General features: G+C 48.0%; 1 long non-coding RNA gene across 2 annotated transcripts; it reads right to left on the bottom strand.

Annotated features, from left to right (window-relative positions):
• Positions 1 to 449: 449 nt before the first annotated feature.
• Positions 450 to 17213, bottom strand: LOC309654014. 2 transcript variants are annotated; one of them, XR_014259720.1, is made up of 3 exons: positions 16633 to 17213; positions 8463 to 8851; positions 450 to 1038 (listed from the first exon to the last, which is right to left on the bottom strand). It is a non-coding gene; the product is annotated as an uncharacterized lncRNA (long non-coding RNA). The 2 variants fall into 2 exon arrangements; XR_014259721.1 differs by lacking the exon at positions 450 to 1038 and having other exon boundaries at positions 8263 to 8851.
• Between the last annotated feature and the right edge of the window lie 425 nt (positions 17214 to 17638).

Here is a 17638-nt window from a genome sequence, read left to right as displayed (position 1 = left end):
CACAGAAACAGCGTTCTGAGGGAGAGGAGCTGCTGGCGTTTGGTAGCAATATCTCCTATTCTGAAGAGAATCATTTCGTTTTAAGCAGGTTGCCTCAGCCTTGTCACATTTTCTCAACTGGCTATAAATGAGGGCAGACAGTAAGCCTCAACCTTCAATCCCACTCCAATTTCAAAGAGAAAACAACAGGCCTCGGTGTGCTTTCCTGTGGCAAGGAAACTCTGCTTTCATTCCTTAGGTGGCACTTTGGCTCAGACCTGCCCTACCCCAAGGATTCAGGGATATTGCAGCCCGATTAGTTGAGATCAGCCCTTCTGGCTCTTTCATGGGTGAAGCCAACTGGGAAAAGAGCCGTTCTAAGCAGGGGACCATGGTGTCTTTCCCTATTCTACACAGAAACAGCTCTCTGAGGGAGAGGAGCTGCTGGCGTTTTGTAGCAAAATCTCCTATTCTGAAGAGAAACATTTCGTTGTAAGCGGGTTGCCTCAGCCTTGCCACATTTTCTCAACTGGCTATAAATTAGGGCAGTCAGTAGGCCTCACCCTTCAAGCGGAGTCCAATTTCATGGAGAAAACACCATACTTCTCTGTGCTTTCCTGTCTCAAGGAAACTATGCTTTCATTCCTTAAGTGACACATTGGCTCAGAACTGCCCTACCCCAAGGATTCAGGGATGTGCAGCCTGATTAGTTGAGATCAGCCTTTCTGGCTCTTTCATGGAAGAAACCAACTGGGAAAAGAGACGTTCTAAGCTGGGGACCATTGTGTATTTCCCAAGTCTACACAGAAACAGCACTCTAAGGGAGAGGAGCTGCTGGCGTTTGGTAGCAAAATCTCCTATTCTGAAGAGAAACATTTCGTTGTAAGCGGGTTGCATCAGCCTTGCCACATTTTCTCAACTGGCTATAAATTAGGGCAGTCCATAGGCCTCACCCTTCAAGCCCACTCCAATTTCATAGAGAAAACACGCGGCCTCGGTGTGCTTTCCTGTGGCAAAGAAACTTTGCTTTCATTCCTTATGTGAGACTTTGGCTCAGAACTGCCCTACCGCAAGGATTCAGGGATCTACAGCCCCATTAGTTGAGATCAGCCCTTCTGGCTCTTTCATGGATGAAACCAACTGGGAAATGAGCCGTTCTAAGCTGGGGAACATGGGGGCTTTCCCTAGTCTACAAAGAAACAGCACTCTGAGGGAGACGAGCTGCTGGCGTTTGGTAGCAAAATCTCCTATTCTGAAGAGAAACATTTCGTTATAACGGGTGGCATGAGCCTTGCCACATTCTCTCAACTGGGTATAAAGGAGGGCAGTCACTAGGCCTCACCTTCAAACCCACTCAAATTTAATATAGAAAACACCATGCCTCGCTGTGCTTTCCTCTCACAAGGAAACTTTGCTTTTATTCCTTAGATGGCACATAGGCTTAGAACTGTCCTTCCCCAAGTATTCAGTGATGTGCAGCCAGATTAGTTGAGATAAGCCCTTCTGGCTCTTTCATGGATGAAACCAACTGGGAAAAGAGCCTTTCTAAGCAGGGGACCATGGCGTCTTTCCCTAGTCTACACAGAAACAGCACTCTGAGGGAGAAGAGCTGCTGGCGTTTGGTAACAAAATCTCCAATTCTGAAGAGAAACATTTCGTTGTAAGCAGGTTGCCTCAGCCTTGCCACATTTTCTCAACTGGCTATAACGGAGGGCAGTCATTTATCAGACTTAATTGGGACAGTGCTTCCCAGGCTGGAAACTTTGCTTTCATTCCTTAGGTGGCACATTGATTCAGGAGTGCCTACCCCAAGGATTCAGGGATTTGCAGCCCGATTAGGTGGGATCAGCACTTCTGGCTCTTTCATGGATGAAACAAACTGGGCAAAGAGCCGTTCTAAGCTGGGGACCATCGTGCCTTTCCCTAGTCTGCACAGAGACAGCACTCTGAGGGAGACGAGCTGCTGGCGTTTGATAGCAAAATCTCCTATTCTGAAGAGAAACATTTCGATGTAAGCGGGTTGCATCATCCTGGCCACATTTTCTCAACTAGCTATAAAGGATGGCAGTCAGTTGGCAGACTTACTTGAGTCCCTGATTCCCAGAGTGGAAACTTTGCTTTCTTTCCTTAGGTTGCACTTCGGCTCAGAACTGCCCTACCCCAAGGATTCAGGGATGTGAAGCCCGATTAGTTGAGATCAGCCCTTCTGGTCTTTCATGGATGAAACCAACAGGGCAAAGAGCCGTTCTAAGCTGGGGAGCATGGTGTCTTTCCTTAGTCTACACAGGAACAGCACTCTGAGGGAGACGAGCTGCTGGCGTTTGATTGCAAAATCTCCTATTCTGAAGAGAAACATTTCGTTGTAAGCGGGTTGCATCAGCCTTGCCACATTTTCTCAACTGGATATAAAGGAGGGCTGTCAGTAGGCGTCAACTTTCAAGCCCACTCCAATTTCATAGAGAAAACTCCAGGCCTCAGTGTGCTTTCCTGTGGCAAGGAAACAGCTTTCATTCCTTAGGTGGCACTTTGGCTCAGAACTGCCCTACCCCAAGGATTCAGGGATGTACAGCCCGAGTAGTTGAGATCAGCCCTTCTGGTTCTCTCATGGATGAAACCATTTGGGCATGGAGCTGTTCTAAGCTGGGGACCATGGTGTCTTTCCCTAGTCTACACAGAAATAACACTCTGAGGGAAACGAGCTGCTGGCGTTTGGTAGCGAAATCTCCTATTCTGAAGAGAAACATTTCGTTGTAAGCGGGTTGCATCAGCCTTGTCCCATTTTCTCAACTGGATATAAAGAGGGCAGTCAGTAGGCATCAACCTTCAAGCCCACTTCAGTTTCATAGAGAAAACTCCAGGCCTTGGTGTGCTTTCCTGTTGCAAGGAAACTGCTTTCCTTCCTTAGGTGGCACTTTGACTCAGAACTGCCCTACCCCAAGGATTCTTGGATATGCAGCCCGATTAGTTGAGATCAGCCCTTCTGGTTCTCTCATGGATGAAAAAATCTGGGCAGGGAGCCGTTCTGAGCTGGGGACCAAGGTGTCTTTTCCTAGTCTACAGAGAAACAGCATTCTGAGGGAGACGAGCTGCTGGCGTTTGGTAGCACAATCTCCTATTCTGAAGAGAAACATTTCGTTGTAAGCGGGTTGCACCAGCCTTGCCACATTTTCTCAACTGGCTATAAAGGAGGGCAGGCATTTAGCAGAGTTACTTGAGACCCTGCTTCCGAGGCTGTAAATTTGCTTTCATTCTTAGGTGGCACATTGGCTCAGGAGTGCCTACCCCAAGGATTCAGGGATGTGCAGCCCGATTATTTGAGATCAGACATTCTGGTTCTCTAATGGATGAAACCATCTGGGCAAAGAGCCGTTCTAAGATGGGGACCATGGTGTCTTTCCCTAGTCTACACAGAAACACCACTCTGAGGGAAACGAGCTGCTGGCGTGTGGTAGCAAAATCTCCTATTCTGAAGAGAATCATTTCGTTGTAAGCGGGTTGCATCAGCCTTGTTCCATTTTCTAAACTGGATATAAAGGAGGGCAGTCAGTAGGCCTCACCCTTCGAGCCCACTCCAGTTTCATAGAGAAAACTCCAGGCCTTGGTGTGCTTTCCTCTGGTAAGGAAACTGCTTTCATTCCTTAGGTGGCACTTTGGCTCAGAACTGCCCTACCCCAAGGATTCAGGAATGTGCAGCCTGATTAGTTGAGATCAGCCCTGGCTCTTTCATGGAAGAAAACAACTGGGAAAAGAGCTGTTCTACGTTGGAACCATGGTGTCTTTCCCTAGTCTACACAGAAACAGCACTCTGAGGGAGACGAGCTGCAGGAGTTTGGTAGCAAAATCTCCTAATCTGAAGAGAAACATTTCGTTGTATGCGGGTTGCCTCAGCCTTGCCACATTTTCTCAACTGGCTATAAAGGAGGGCAGTCAGTTGGCAGACTTACTTGAGTCCCTCCTTCCCAGGCTGGAAACTTTGCTTTCTTTCCTTAGGTTGCACTTCGGCTCAGAGCTGCACTACCCCAAGGATTCGGGGATGTGCAGCCCGATTAGTTGAGATCAGCCCTTCTGGCTTTTTCATGGATGAAACCAACTGGGAAAAGAGTCTTTCTAAGTTAGGAACCATGGTGTCTTTCCCTAGTCTACACAGAAACAGCAGTCTGAGTGAGACGAGCTGCTGGCGTTTGGTAGCAAAATTTCCTATTCTGAAGAGAAACATTTCGTTGTAAGCGTGTTGCATCAGCTTTGCCACATTTTTTCAACTGGCTATAAAGGAGGGCAGTCATTTAGCAGACTTACTCTAGACCCAGCTTCCCAGGCTGGAAACTTTGCTTTCATTCCTTAGGTGGCACAGTAGCTGACGAATGGCCTACCCCAAGGATTCAGTGATGTGCAGCCCCATTAGTTGAGATCAGCCCTTCTGACTCTTTCATGGATGAAACCAAATGGGCAAAGAGCCGTTCTAAGCTGGGGACCATCGTGTCTTTCACTAGTCTACACCGAAACAGCACTCTGAGGGAGACGAGCTGCTGGAGTTTGACAGCAAAATCTCCTAATCTGAAGAGAAACATTTCGTTGTATGCAGGTTGCCTCAGCCTTGCCACATTTTCTCAACTGGATATAAAGGAGGGCAGTCAGTAGGCCTCACCCTTCGAGGCCACTCCAGTTTCATAGAGAAAACTCCAGGCCTTGGTGTGCTTTCCTGTGATAAGGAAACTGCTTTCATTCCTTAGGTGGCACTTTGGCTCAGAACTGCCCTACCCCAAGGATTCAGGGATGTGCAGCCTGCTTAGTTGAGATCAGCCCTGGCTCTTTCATGGATGAAATCAACTGGGAAAAGAGCTGTTCTAAGCTGGGAACCATGGTGTCTTTCCCTAGTCTACACAGAAAAAGCACGCTGAGGGAGACTGGCTGCAAGCGTTTGGTAGCAAAATCTCCTATTCTTAAGAGAAACATTTCGTTGTAAGCGGGTTTCATCAACCTTGCCACATTTTCTCAACTGGCTATAAAGGCGGGCAGGCATTTAGCAAACTTACTTGAGACCCTGCTTCCCAGGCTGTAAATTTGCTTTCATTCCTTAGGTGGCACATTGTCTCAGGAGTGCCTACCCCAAGGATTCAGGGATGTGCAGCCCGATTAGTTGAGATCAGCCCTTCTGGTTCTCTCATGGATGAAATCATATGGGCAAAGAGCCGTTCTAAGCTGGGGACCATGGTGTCTTTCCTTAGTCTACACAGGAACAGCACTCTGAGGGAGACGAGCTGCTGGCGTTTGGTAGCAAAATCTCCTATTCTGAAGAGAAACATTTCGATGTAAGCGGGTAACATCAGCCTGGCCACATTTTTTCAACTAGTTATAAAGGAGGGCAGTCAGTTGGCAGACTTACTTGAGTCCCTGATTCCCAGAGTGGAAACTTTGCTTTCTTTCCTTAGGTTGCACTTCGGCTCAGAACTGCCCTACCCCAAGGATTCAGGGATGTGCAGCCCGATTAGTTGAGATCAGCCATTATGGCTCTTTCATGGATGAAACCAACTGGACCAAGAGCCGTTCTAAGCTGGGGACCATCGTGTCTTTCCCTAGTCTACCCAGAAACAGCACTCTGAGGGAGACGAGGTGCTGGCGTTTGGTAGCACAACCTCCTATTCTGAAGAGAAAAATTTCGTTGTAAGCGGGTTGCTTCAGCCTTCCCACATTTCCACACCTGGATATAAAGGAGGGTAGTCAGTAGGCCTCACCCTTGAAGCCCACTCCAATTTCATAGAGAAAACTCCATGCCTCGGTGTGCTTTCCTGTGGCAGGAAATTTGCTTTCATTCCTTAGTTGGCCCTGTGGCTCAGAACAGTCCTCCCAGAAGGATTCAGGGATGTGCAACCCAATTAGTTGTGATCAGCCCTTCTGGCTCTTTCATGGATGAAACCAACTGGACAAAGAGCCATTCTAAGCTGGGGATCATGCTGTCTTTCCCTAGTCTACAGAGAAACAGCAGTCTGAGTGAGACGAGCTGCTGGCGTTTAGTAGCAAAATCTCCTATTCTGAAGAGAAACATTTCATTGTAAGCGGGTTGCATCAGCCTTGTCCCATTTTCTCAACTGGATATAAAGGAGGGCAGTCAGTAGGCCTCACCTTTCGAGCCCACTCCAGTTTCATAGAGAAAACTCCAGGCCTTGGTGTGCTTTCCTGTGGTAAGGAAACTGCTTTCATTCCTTAGGTGGCACTTTGGGTCAGAACTGCCCTTCCCCAAGGATTCTGGGATGTGCAGCCCGATTAGCTGAGATCAGCCCTGGCTCTTTCATGGATGAAACCAACTGGGCAAAGAGTCGTTCTAGGCTGGGGACCATCACGCCTTTCCCTAGTCTACACAGAAACAGCACTCTGAGGGAGGAAAGCTGCTGGCGTGTGATTGCAAAATCTCCTATTCTGAAGAGAAACACTTCGTTGTAAGCGGGTTGCATCAGCCTTGCCACATTTTCTCAACTGGATATAAAGGAGGGCTGTCAGTAGGCGTCACCCTTCAGGCCCACTCCAATTTCATAGAGAAAACTCCAGGCCTCAGTGTGCTTTCCTGTGGCAAGGAAACTGTTTTCATTCCTTAGGTGGCACTTTGGCTCAGAACTGCCCTACCCCAAGGATTCAGGGATGTACAGCCCGAGTAGTTGAGATCAGCCCTTCTGGTTCTCTCATGGATGAAACCATCTGGGCAAAGAGCCGTTCTAAGCTGGGGACCATGGTGTCTTTCCCTAGTCTACACAGAAACAGCATTCTGAGGGAGAGGAGCTGCTGGCGTTTGGTAGCACAATCTCCTATTCTGAAGAGAAATATTTCGTTTTAAGCGGGTTGCATCAGCCTTGCCACCTTTTCTCAAATGGCTATAAAGGAGGTCAGTCATTTAGCAGACTTACTTGAGACCCTGCTTCCCAGGCTGGAAACTTTGCTTTCATTCTTTAGGTGGCACATTGGATCAAGAATGCACTACCCCAAGTATTCGGGGATTTGCAGCCCGATTAGTTGAGATCAGTCCTTCTGGCTCTTTCATGGATGAAACCAACTGGGCAAAGAGCCGTTCTAAGCTAGGGCCCATCGTGTCTTTCCCTAGTCAACACAGAAACCGCATTCTGACAGAGACGAGCTGCTGTCGTTTGATAGCGAAATCTCCCATTCTGAAGAGATACATTTCGTTGTAAGCGGGTTGCATCACCCTTGTCCCATTTTCTCAACTGGATATAAAGAGGGCAGTCAGTAGGCCCCACCCTTCAAGCCCACTCCAATTTCACATAGAAAACACCTGGTCTCGGTGTACTTTCATGTGGCAAAGAAACGTTGCTTTCATTCCTTAGGTGTGACTTTGGCTCAGAACTGCCCTACCCCAAGGATTCAGGGATGTGCAGCAAGTTTAGTTGAGATCAGCCCTTCTGGCTCTTTCATGGAAGAAACCAACTGGGAAAAGAGCCGTACTAAGCCGGGGACCATGGTGTCTTTCCCTAGTCTACACAGAAACAGCACTCTGAGGGAGAGGAGCTGCTGGCGTTTGGTAGCAAAATCTCCTATTCTGAAGAGAAACATTTCGTTGTATGCGGGTTGCATCAGCCTTGCCACATTTTTCAACTGGCTTTAAAAGAGGGCAGTCAGTTGGCAGACTTACTTGAGGCCCTGCTTCCCAAGCTGGAAACATCGCTTTCATTCCTTAGGTGGCACATTGGCTCAGGACTGCCTTACCCCAAGGATTTGTGGATGTGCAGCCCGATTAGTAGAGATCAGCCCTTCTGGCTCTTTCATTGCTGAAAACAACTGGGAAAAGTGCCATTCTAAGCTGGGGACCATGGTGTCTTTCCCTACTCTACACAGAAACAGCGTTCTGAGGGAGAGGAGCTGCTGGCGTTTGGTAGCAATATCTCCTATTCTGAAGAGAATCATTTCGTTTTAAGCAGGTTGCCTCAGCCTTGTCACATTTTCTCAACTGGCTATAAATGAGGGCAGACAGTAAGCCTCAACCTTCAATCCCACTCCAATTTCAAAGAGAAAACAACAGGCCTCGGTGTGCTTTCCTGTGGCAAGGAAACTCTGCTTTCATTCCTTAGGTGGCACTTTGGCTCAGACCTGCCCTACCCCAAGGATTCAGGGATATTGCAGCCCGATTAGTTGAGATCAGCCCTTCTGGCTCTTTCATGGGTGAAGCCAACTGGGAAAAGAGCCGTTCTAAGCAGGGGACCATGGTGTCTTTCCCTATTCTACACAGAAACAGCTCTCTGAGGGAGAGGAGCTGCTGGCGTTTTGTAGCAAAATCTCCTATTCTGAAGAGAAACATTTCGTTGTAAGCGGGTTGCCTCAGCCTTGCCACATTTTCTCAACTGGCTATAAATTAGGGCAGTCAGTAGGCCTCACCCTTCAAGCGGAGTCCAATTTCATGGAGAAAACACCATACTTCTCTGTGCTTTCCTGTCTCAAGGAAACTATGCTTTCATTCCTTAAGTGACACATTGGCTCAGAACTGCCCTACCCCAAGGATTCAGGGATGTGCAGCCTGATTAGTTGAGATCAGCCTTTCTGGCTCTTTCATGGAAGAAACCAACTGGGAAAAGAGACGTTCTAAGCTGGGGACCATTGTGTATTTCCCAAGTCTACACAGAAACAGCACTCTAAGGGAGAGGAGCTGCTGGCGTTTGGTAGCAAAATCTCCTATTCTGAAGAGAAACATTTCGTTGTAAGCGGGTTGCATCAGCCTTGCCACATTTTCTCAACTGGCTATAAATTAGGGCAGTCCATAGGCCTCACCCTTCAAGCCCACTCCAATTTCATAGAGAAAACACGCGGCCTCGGTGTGCTTTCCTGTGGCAAAGAAACTTTGCTTTCATTCCTTATGTGAGACTTTGGCTCAGAACTGCCCTACCGCAAGGATTCAGGGATCTACAGCCCCATTAGTTGAGATCAGCCCTTCTGGCTCTTTCATGGATGAAACCAACTGGGAAATGAGCCGTTCTAAGCTGGGGAACATGGGGGCTTTCCCTAGTCTACAAAGAAACAGCACTCTGAGGGAGACGAGCTGCTGGCGTTTGGTAGCAAAATCTCCTATTCTGAAGAGAAACATTTCGTTATAACGGGTGGCATGAGCCTTGCCACATTCTCTCAACTGGGTATAAAGGAGGGCAGTCACTAGGCCTCACCTTCAAACCCACTCAAATTTAATATAGAAAACACCATGCCTCGCTGTGCTTTCCTCTCACAAGGAAACTTTGCTTTTATTCCTTAGATGGCACATAGGCTTAGAACTGTCCTTCCCCAAGTATTCAGTGATGTGCAGCCAGATTAGTTGAGATAAGCCCTTCTGGCTCTTTCATGGATGAAACCAACTGGGAAAAGAGCCTTTCTAAGCAGGGGACCATGGCGTCTTTCCCTAGTCTACACAGAAACAGCACTCTGAGGGAGAAGAGCTGCTGGCGTTTGGTAACAAAATCTCCAATTCTGAAGAGAAACATTTCGTTGTAAGCAGGTTGCCTCAGCCTTGCCACATTTTCTCAACTGGCTATAACGGAGGGCAGTCATTTATCAGACTTAATTGGGACAGTGCTTCCCAGGCTGGAAACTTTGCTTTCATTCCTTAGGTGGCACATTGGTTCAGGAGTGCCTACCCCAAGGATTCAGGGATTTGCAGCCCGATTAGGTGGGATCAGCCCTTCTGGCTCTTTCATGGATGAAACAAACTGGGCAAAGAGCCGTTCTAAGCTGGGGACCATCGTGCCTTTCCCTAGTCTGCACAGAGACAGCACTCTGAGGGAGACGAGCTGCTGGCGTTTGATAGCAAAATCTCCTATTCTGAAGAGAAACATTTCGATGTAAGCGGGTTGCATCATCCTGGCCACATTTTCTCAACTAGCTATAAAGGATGGCAGTCAGTTGGCAGACTTACTTGAGTCCCTGATTCCCAGAGTGGAAACTTTGCTTTCTTTCCTTAGGTTGCACTTCGGCTCAGAACTGCCCTACCCCAAGGATTCAGGGATGTGAAGCCCGATTAGTTGAGATCAGCCCTTCTGGTCTTTCATGGATGAAACCAACAGGGCAAAGAGCCGTTCTAAGCTGGGGAGCATGGTGTCTTTCCTTAGTCTACACAGGAACAGCACTCTGAGGGAGACGAGCTGCTGGCGTTTGATTGCAAAATCTCCTATTCTGAAGAGAAACATTTCGTTGTAAGCGGGTTGCATCAGCCTTGCCACATTTTCTCAACTGGATATAAAGGAGGGCTGTCAGTAGGCGTCAACTTTCAAGCCCACTCCAATTTCATAGAGAAAACTCCAGGCCTCAGTGTGCTTTCCTGTGGCAAGGAAACAGCTTTCATTCCTTAGGTGGCACTTTGGCTCAGAACTGCCCTACCCCAAGGATTCAGGGATGTACAGCCCGAGTAGTTGAGATCAGCCCTTCTGGTTCTCTCATGGATGAAACCATTTGGGCATGGAGCTGTTCTAAGCTGGGGACCATGGTGTCTTTCCCTAGTCTACACAGAAATAACACTCTGAGGGAAACGAGCTGCTGGCGTTTGGTAGCGAAATCTCCTATTCTGAAGAGAAACATTTCGTTGTAAGCGGGTTGCATCAGCCTTGTCCCATTTTCTCAACTGGATATAAAGAGGGCAGTCAGTAGGCATCAACCTTCAAGCCCACTTCAGTTTCATAGAGAAAACTCCAGGCCTTGGTGTGCTTTCCTGTTGCAAGGAAACTGCTTTCCTTCCTTAGGTGGCACTTTGACTCAGAACTGCCCTACCCCAAGGATTCTTGGATATGCAGCCCGATTAGTTGAGATCAGCCCTTCTGGTTCTCTCATGGATGAAAAAATCTGGGCAGGGAGCCGTTCTGAGCTGGGGACCAAGGTGTCTTTTCCTAGTCTACAGAGAAACAGCATTCTGAGGGAGACGAGCTGCTGGCGTTTGGTAGCACAATCTCCTATTCTGAAGAGAAACATTTCGTTGTAAGCGGGTTGCACCAGCCTTGCCACATTTTCTCAACTGGCTATAAAGGAGGGCAGGCATTTAGCAGAGTTACTTGAGACCCTGCTTCCGAGGCTGTAAATTTGCTTTCATTCTTAGGTGGCACATTGGCTCAGGAGTGCCTACCCCAAGGATTCAGGGATGTGCAGCCCGATTATTTGAGATCAGACATTCTGGTTCTCTAATGGATGAAACCATCTGGGCAAAGAGCCGTTCTAAGATGGGGACCATGGTGTCTTTCCCTAGTCTACACAGAAACACCACTCTGAGGGAAACGAGCTGCTGGCGTGTGGTAGCAAAATCTCCTATTCTGAAGAGAATCATTTCGTTGTAAGCGGGTTGCATCAGCCTTGTCCCATTTTCTTAACTGGATATAAAGGAGGGCAGTCAGTAGGCCTCACCCTTCGAGCCCACTCCAGTTTCATAGAGAAAACTCCAGGCCTTGGTGTGCTTTCCTCTGGTAAGGAAACTGCTTTCATTCCTTAGGTGGCACTTTGGCTCAGAACTGCCCTACCCCAAGGATTCAGGAATGTGCAGCCTGATTAGTTGAGATCAGCCCTGGCTCTTTCATGGAAGAAAACAACTGGGAAAAGAGCTGTTCTACGTTGGAACCATGGTGTCTTTCCCTAGTCTACACAGAAACAGCACTCTGAGGGAGACGAGCTGCAGGAGTTTGGTAGCAAAATCTCCTAATCTGAAGAGAAACATTTCGTTGTATGCGGGTTGCCTCAGCCTTGCCACATTTTCTCAACTGGCTATAAAGGAGGGCAGTCAGTTGGCAGACTTACTTGAGTCCCTCCTTCCCAGGCTGGAAACTTTGCTTTCTTTCCTTAGGTTGCACTTCGGCTCAGAGCTGCACTACCCCAAGGATTCGGGGATGTGCAGCCCGATTAGTTGAGATCAGCCCTTCTGGCTTTTTCATGGATGAAACCAACTGGGAAAAGAGTCTTTCTAAGTTAGGAACCATGGTGTCTTTCCCTAGTCTACACAGAAACAGCAGTCTGAGTGAGACGAGCTGCTGGCGTTTGGTAGCAAAATTTCCTATTCTGAAGAGAAACATTTCGTTGTAAGCGTGTTGCATCAGCTTTGCCACATTTTTTCCACTGGCTATAAAGGAGGGCAGTCATTTAGCAGACTTACTCTAGACCCAGCTTCCCAGGCTGGAAACTTTGCTTTCATTCCTTAGGTGGCACAGTAGCTGACGAATCGCCTACCCCAAGGATTCGGGGATGTGCAGCCCGATTAGTTGAGATCAGCCCTTCTGGCTCTTTCATGGATGAAACCAACTGGGAAAAGAGTCTTTCTAAGTTAGGAACCATGGTGTCTTTCCCTAGTCTACACAGAAACAGCAGTCTGAGTGAGACGAGCTGCTGGCGTTTGGTAGCAAAATTTCCTATTCTGAAGAGAAACATTTCGTTGTAAGCGTGTTGCATCAGCTTTGCCACATTTTTTCAACTGGCTATAAAGGAGGGCAGTCATTTAGCAGACTTACTCTAGACCCAGCTTCCCAGGCTGGAAACTTTGCTTTCATTCCTTAGGTGGCATAGTAGCTGACGAATGGCCTACCCCAAGGATTCAGTGATGTGCTGCCCCATTAGTTGAGATCAGCCCTTCTGACTCTTTCATGGATGAAACCAACTGGGCAAAGAGCCGTTCTAAGCTGGGGACCATCGTGTCTTTCACTAGTCTACACCGAAACAGCACTCTGAGGGAGACGAGCTGCTGGAGTTTGACAGCAAAATCTCCTAATCTGAAGAGAAACATTTCGTTGTATGCAGGTTGCCTCAGCCTTGCCACATTCTCTCAACTGGGTATAAAGGAGGGCAGTCACTAGGCCTCACCTTCAAACCCACTCAAATTTAATATAGAAAACACCATGCCTCGCTGTGCTTTCCTCTCACAAGGAAACTTTGCTTTTATTCCTTAGATGGCACATAGGCTTAGAACTGTCCTTCCCCAAGTATTCAGTGATGTGCAGCCAGATTAGTTGAGATAAGCCCTTCTGGCTCTTTCATGGATGAAACCAACTGGGAAAAGAGCCTTTCTAAGCAGGGGACCATGGCGTCTTTCCCTAGTCTACACAGAAACAGCACTCTGAGGGAGAAGAGCTGCTGGCGTTTGGTAACAAAATCTCCAATTCTGAAGAGAAACATTTCGTTGTAAGCAGGTTGCCTCAGCCTTGCCACATTTTCTCAACTGGCTATAACGGAGGGCAGTCATTTATCAGACTTAATTGGGACAGTGCTTCCCAGGCTGGAAACTTTGCTTTCATTCCTTAGGTGGCACATTGGTTCAGGAGTGCCTACCCCAAGGATTCAGGGATTTGCAGCCCGATTAGGTGGGATCAGCCCTTCTGGCTCTTTCATGGATGAAACAAACTGGGCAAAGAGCCGTTCTAAGCTGGGGACCATCGTGCCTTTCCCTAGTCTGCACAGAGACAGCACTCTGAGGGAGACGAGCTGCTGGCGTTTGATAGCAAAATCTCCTATTCTGAAGAGAAACATTTCGATGTAAGCGGGTAGCATCAGCCTGGCCACATTTTTTCAACTAGTTATAAAGGAGGGCAGTCAGTTGGCAGACTTACTTGAGTCCCTGATTCCCAGAGTGGAAACTTTGCTTTCTTTCCTTAGGTTGCACTTCGGCTCAGAACTGCCCTACCCCAAGGATTCAGGGATGTGCAGCCCGATTAGTTGAGATCAGCCATTATGGCTCTTTCATGGATGAAACCAACTGGACAAAGAGCCGTTCTAAGCTGGGGACCATCGTGTCTTTCCCTAGTCTACCCAGAAACAGCACTCTGAGGGAGACGAGGTGCTGGCGTTTGGTAGCACAACCTCCTATTCTGAAGAGAAAAATTTCGTTGTAAGCGGGTTGCTTCAGCCTTCCCACATTTCCACACCTGGATATAAAGGAGGGCAGTCAGTAGGCCTCACCCTAGAAGCCCACTCCAATTTCATAGAGAAAACTCCAGGCCTCGGTGTGCTTTCCTGTGGCAGGAAATTTGCTTTCATTCCTTAGTTGGCCCTGTGGCTCAGAACAGTCCTCCCAGAAGGATTCAGGGATGTGCAACCCAATTAGTTGTGATCAGCCCTTCTGGCTCTTTCATGGATGAAACCAACTGGGCAAAGAGCCATTCTAAGCTGGGGATCATGCTGTCTTTCCCTAGTCTACAGAGAAACAGCAGTCTGAGTGAGACGAGCTGCTGGCGTTTAGTAGCAAAATCTCCTATTCTGAAGAGAAACATTTCATTGTAAGCGGGTTGCATCAGCCTTGTCCCATTTTCTCAACTGGATATAAAGGAGGGCAGTCAGTAGGCCTCACCCTTCGAGCCCACTCCAGTTTCATAGAGAAAACTCCAGGCCTTGGTGTGCTTTCCTGTGGTAAGGAAACTGCTTTCATTCCTTAGGTGGCACTTTGGGTCAGAACTGCCCTTCCCCAAGGATTCTGGGATGTGCAGCCCGATTAGCTGAGATCAGCCCTGGCTCTTTCATGGATGAAACCAACTGGGCAAAGAGTCGTTCTAGGCTGGGGACCATCACGCCTTTCCCTAGTCTACACAGAAACAGCACTCTGAGGGAGGAAAGCTGCTGGCGTGTGATTGCAAAATCTCCTATTCTGAAGAGAAACATTTCGTTGTAAGCGGGTTGCATCAGCCTTGCCACATTTTCTCAACTGGATATAAAGGAGGGCTGTCAGTAGGCGTCACCCTTCAAGCCCACTCCAATTTCATAGAGAAAACTCCAGGCCTCAGTGTGCTTTCCTGTGGCAAGGAAAGTGTTTTCATTCCTTAGGTGGCACTTTGGCTCAGAACTGCCCTACCCCAAGGATTCAGGGATGTACAGCCCGAGTAGTTGAGATCAGCCCTTCTGGTTCTCTCATGGATGAAACCATCTGGGCAAAGAGCCGTTCTAAGCTGGGGACCATGGTGTCTTTCCCTAGTCTACACAGAAACAGCATTCTGAGGGAGAGGAGCTGCTGGCGTTTGGTAGCACAATCTCCTATTCTGAAGAGAAATATTTCGTTTTAAGCGGATTGCATCAGCCTTGCCACCTTTTCTCAAATGGCTATAAAGGAGGTCAGTCATTTAGCAGACTTACTTGAGACCCTGCTTCCCAGGCTGGAAACTTTGCTTTCATTCTTTAGGTGGCACATTGGATCAAGAATGCACTACCCCAAGTATTCGGGGATTTGCAGCCCGATTAGTTGAGATCAGTCCTTCTGGCTCTTTCATGGATGAAACCAACTGGGCAAAGAGCCGTTCTAAGCTAGGGCCCATCGTGTCTTTCCCTAGTCAACACAGAAACCGCATTCTGACAGAGACGAGCTGCTGTCGTTTGATAGCGAAATCTCCCATTCTGAAGAGAAACATTTCGTTGTAAGCGGGTTGCATCACCCTTGTCCCATTTTCTCAACTGGATATAAAGAGGGCAGTCAGTAGGCCCCACCCTTCAAGCCCACTCCAATTTCACATAGAAAACACCTGGTCTCGGTGTACTTTCATGTGGCAAAGAAACGTTGCTTTCATTCCTTAGGTGTGACTTTGGCTCAGAACTGCCCTACCCCAAGGATTCAGGGATGTGCAGCAAGTTTAGTTGAGATCAGCCCTTCTGGCTCTTTCATGGAAGAAACCAACTGGGAAAAGAGCCGTACTAAGCCGGGGACCATGGTGTCTTTCCCTAGTCTACACAGAAACAGCACTCTGAGGGAGAGGAGCTGCTGGCGTTTGGTAGCAAAATCTCCTATTCTGAAGAGAAACATTTCGTTGTATGCGGGTTGCATCAGCCTTGCCACATTTTTCAACTGGCTTTAAAAGAGGGCAGTCAGTTGGCAGACTTACTTGAGGCCCTGCTTCCCAAGCTGGAAACATCGCTTTCATTCCTTAGGTGGCACATTGGCTCAGGACTGCCTTACCCCAAGGATTTGTGGATGTGCAGCCCGATTAGTAGAGATCAGCCCTTCTGGCTCTTTCATTGCTGAAAACAACTGCGAAAAGTGCCATTCTAAGCTGGGGACCATGGTGTCTTTCCCTACTCTACACAGAAACAGCGTTCTGAGGGAGAGGAGCTGCTGGCGTTTGGTAGCAATATCTCCTATTCTGAAGAGAATCATTTCGTTTTAAGCAGGTTGCCTCAGCCTTGTCACATTTTCTCAACTGGCTATAAATGAGGGCAGACAGTAAGCCTCAACCTTCAATCCCACTCCAATTTCAAAGAGAAAACAACAGGCCTCGGTGTGCTTTCCTGTGGCAAGGAAACTCTGCTTTCATTCCTTAGGTGGCACTTTGGCTCAGACCTGCCCTACCCCAAGGATTCAGGGATATTGCAGCCCGATTAGTTGAGATCAGCCCTTCTGGCTCTTTCATGGGTGAAACCAACTGGGAAAAGAGCCGTTCTAAGCAGGGGACCATGGTGTCTTTCCCTATTCTACACAGAAACAGCTCTCTGAGGGAGAGGAGCTGCTGGCGTTTTGTAGCAAAATCTCCTATTCTGAAGAGAAACATTTCGTTGTAAGCGGGTTGCCTCAGCCTTGCCACATTTTCTCAACTGGCTATAAATTAGGGCAGTCAGTAGGCCTCACCCTTCAAGCGGAGTCCAATTTCATGGAGAAAACACCATACTTCTCTGTGCTTTCCTGTCTCAAGGAAACTATGCTTTCATTCCTTAAGTGACACATTGGCTCAGAACTGCCCTACCCCAAGGATTCAGGGATGTGCAGCCTGATTAGTTGAGATCAGCCTTTCTGGCTCTTTCATGGAAGAAACCAACTGGGAAAAGAGACGTTCTAAGCTGGGGACCATTGTGTATTTCCCAAGTCTACACAGAAACAGCACTCTAAGGGAGAGGAGCTGCTGGCGTTTGGTAGCAAAATCTCCTATTCTGAAGAGAAACATTTCATTGTAAGCGGGTTGCATCAGCCTTGCCACATTTTCTCAACTGGCTATAAATTAGGGCAGTCCATAGGCCTCACCCTTCAAGCCCACTCCAATTTCATAGAGAAAACACGCGGCCTCGGTGTGCTTTCCTGTGGCAAAGAAACTTTGCTTTCATTCCTTATGTGAGACTTTGGCTCAGAACTGCCCTACCGCAAGGATTCAGGGATCTACAGCCCCATTAGTTGAGATCAGCCCTTCTGGCTCTTTCATGGATGAAACCAACTGGGAAATGAGCCGTTCTAAGCTGGGGAACATGGGGGCTTTCCCTAGTCTACAAAGAAACAGCACTCTGAGGGAGACGAGCTGCTGGCGTTTGGTAGCAAAATCTCCTATTCTGAAGAGAAACATTTCGTTATAACGGGTGGCATGAGCCTTGCCACATTCTCTCAACTGGGTATAAAGGAGGGCAGTCACTAGGCCTCACCTTCAAACCCACTCAAATTTAATATAGAAAACACCATGCCTCGCTGTGCTTTCCTCTCACAAGGAAACTTTGCTTTTATTCCTTAGATGGCACATAGGCTTAGAACTGTCCTTCCCCAAGTATTCAGTGATGTGCAGCCAGATTAGTTGAGATAAGCCCTTCTGGCTCTTTCATGGATGAAACCAACTGGGAAAAGAGCCTTTCTAAGCAGGGGACCATGGCGTCTTTCCCTAGTCTACACAGAAACAGCACTCTGAGGGAGAAGAGCTGCTGGCGTTTGGTAACAAAATCTCCAATTCTGAAGAGAAACATTTCGTTGTAAGCAGGTTGCCTC

This window comes from Balaenoptera physalus (genome assembly GCF_965194825.1).
Source record: "Balaenoptera physalus genome assembly, contig: HAP1_SCAFFOLD_1679, whole genome shotgun sequence".
NCBI lineage: Eukaryota > Metazoa > Chordata > Mammalia > Artiodactyla > Balaenopteridae > Balaenoptera > Balaenoptera physalus.
This window is presented reverse-complemented; position numbering and strand designations above follow the sequence as displayed.